At 49.2% G+C, this 2,802-nt stretch overlaps 1 pseudogene; it reads right to left on the minus strand.

Moving 5' to 3' along the window:
* Positions 1–1,299: 1,299 nt before the first annotated feature.
* Positions 1,300–2,286, minus strand: LOC144249981 (uncharacterized; annotated as a pseudogene).
* Positions 2,287–2,802: the final 516 nt, after the last annotated feature.

The following is a 2,802-nucleotide window of genomic DNA, read 5'->3' on the forward strand; positions in this document are numbered from 1 at the left end:
TCAATTTCATTAATTTCAGCTCTGATTTTAATTATTTCTTGCCTTCTACTTCTTTTGCTGTTGTTTTGCTCTTCTTTTTCTAGGATTTTGAGATGAAGTATGAGATCATTTATTTGTTGGTTTTTTCTTTTTTTAAGGAATGAACTCTAAGCAATGAATTTTCCTCTTAGAACTGCTTTCAATGTGTCCCATAGATTCCGATATGTTGTGTCTGTGTTTTCATTTAACTCTAAGAATTTTTTTAATTTCCTCCTTGATGTCTTCTAAAACCCATTGATCATTCAGCATCTTTTAAAATTTATATGTCTATTTAGCTGGGCACAGTGGTGCTGGCCTATAATCCCAGTGGCTTGGGAGGCAGGGGAATTTTGAGTTCAAAGCCAGCCTCAGCAAAAGCAACTCAGTGAGATCCTGTTTCTAAATAAAACAGGAAATAGGGCTGAGGATATGGCTCAGAGGTCAAGTGCCCCTGAGTTCAAACCTGGTTTCACGTTCCCAAAATTTATTTATGTAAATAAATGTTTATTTAAATAATTTACCTAATTTTTAATTAGATTTGTTATTACAATGGTAAGTTTGCTTTGTACATGTAGATATGAGTTCATTGTCAGATATCTGCATTGTGAAATGTTTCTCCCGGTTATTGGCTTTCTTTTACTTTCCTAGGAGTATTTTTTATTTTTTTTCATTCTAATCCTAGGTTTATTCAATACATTTTTACCACTCTACACAACAAAGTATAAACCCAATCTTATCTAAAATGCAACAAAGTTATAAAACTCAAAATAAATTGTATAGTACTGACTGTATAATAAGAGAGAGAGAGAAAAGCAATGTGCATGTAGCCAAGGTATCCTGCAGGACCACCGAGAGTGGCAGCCAGAACAGGGGGCTCTGTAATAACCTCGCGGAGCTGGCTCTCAACTTGCTCAGCAATTTCAGCGAGTAAAGGGCAGTGGGTGTGGGAGGACATGGAAAGGCAGAACCATTTATAGCAACTCACAGGTGGGGGGAGCCCCCTAGAGGCTGGAAGAGAGCTCAAGCAGGGGTGCAAAAGGCCAGGCCTCATAGGAGCAGCAGCTGGGTCCCCTTTCCTGAGGACCTAGCATAGCAACAGCAAGGGCACAACCGGGTTTGCCAGACTGGCCCAGGTCTTCTGTGAAGAGACGGGGCCACACTGCCACCTGGAAGCTTGCTGGTGCCTGCAGGCTCTGCCACGGAACAGACTTTGGAACAGGCCTGGGTGAGACTTTTAGCCAGAAAACTGCAGGGCCCCTGGATGGGCACAGCCCTGATCCATCAGCACTTCTGCAGCCAGAACCTGCCTGCGAGGAAAGCCTCACTGCTGCCTTTGACGCCTGCCCCAGTGCGGGGTGTGTGTGGGGGGGCTTTCCTGCCGACCCTCCTGTGGCTAGAAAAGTGACACAACTCAGCCGGGTGGAACAGGTATAGATGAGCTTCGAGGCTCTGTGTTTGGGAGGAGTTGGAACTGGAGCGCCTTCCGTGGCGGTGGCGGTGGCGGCCAGGAAAGCAGAACCCCCTGCGCATGGGGACCCGACCCAGGCGGCTTCTGCGGAGGTGGCTGCAGCCTTCTCCCGGGAGGGGCATGGCCCAGGCCAGGGGCCAGCACAGGGTAGCAGTGATCTCCTGGCCGTCGATTTGTCCTCCTTGCACGCGCTTCAGGGCCTTCTCAGCTCCCCTGGATTCTGCAGCTCCACATACGCGTCGCCTTTGGAGAGACGAGGACGCAGTCTTCACGTCCATCATTTTAATTTTCCCATAAGTGGAGAATACCTCCATGATGTGATCCTGGTCACCTTCCCAAGGAGCCTTTCAGGATGCACCTTGGTGGGCTTAGGGGAGGGGCTCCGCGTTTTCCTTTCCTTTTCACCTCTTTTACGCGGTTTGGATTCGGAGCGGGCGCGCCGCCTGCCGTCCTGTCTGCGACGAGAAGGAGAATGGCTGGGGGACCCCGAGGGGCGGCGGGAGGTCCTGGGGCTTCCCGGGGTCCGGTGCAGAGGAGCTGGAGCCCCCCGCCTGAGCCTGTGCTGGCGCTGGACCCCGAGCTGAAGGTGGAGCTGGACCGAGACCTGGTACTGCTGCTTCCATTGCAAGCCCTGCGTCTCTCCCGAGGCTGACCCCCGCCTTGGTCCTTCTGGCTTGACTCCTGGGACTTCCCATCAGAGCGGTCCATGCATTGGGCAGGAGAAGGAGCCCTAGCACTGGACTTTCTACTGTTTTCCTTGACTCTAGCAAGCTCTTCTTTTTCACTCCTGATAAATCCATTCTCCCCTTGAGGTGCTCAAAGCGGCAATGGCGGCCTCACTTATCTAAATTCTCATTTCTAACGTGAGTCTGAGAAATGATCCCTAATAGATTGCAATTTAAGCATCTTCCCCCAGCCACCACCTCCTCCTGCTCTCCTCAGTAGCTCCCTAGTAGTGTCTTTTTAAAATAATTTTTTTTTCTAATGGATAACATTTTTGTTTGTTTCATTAAAAAAAAAAAGTCACTGCTTACCTCAACCGACTCGTGAGGACTTTTTCCTGTTTCATTTTGTGAACTTCATAGTTGTAGTTAGATTATAGTCCTAGATTCAATTTAGGCCTGTCATGCTTTCGAACTAATTTTTGTGTGTTCTGTCAGGTTCCTGGGGAGGCTGTAACACATGGCCCCTAACAGCAGACACTTACTCCCTGCAGTTCCAGAGGCCCAAAGCCTGGATCAGGGTGTTGCCAGGGCCCTGCTCCCTCAGTCCTCCTGACCCCTCAGCTCCTGGGCTGCAGGAGTCCTCCGACTTGT

The sequence above is a fragment of the Urocitellus parryii genome, chromosome 13 (assembly GCF_045843805.1).
Source record: "Urocitellus parryii isolate mUroPar1 chromosome 13, mUroPar1.hap1, whole genome shotgun sequence".
In the NCBI taxonomy this organism is placed as follows: Eukaryota; Metazoa; Chordata; class Mammalia; order Rodentia; family Sciuridae; genus Urocitellus; species Urocitellus parryii.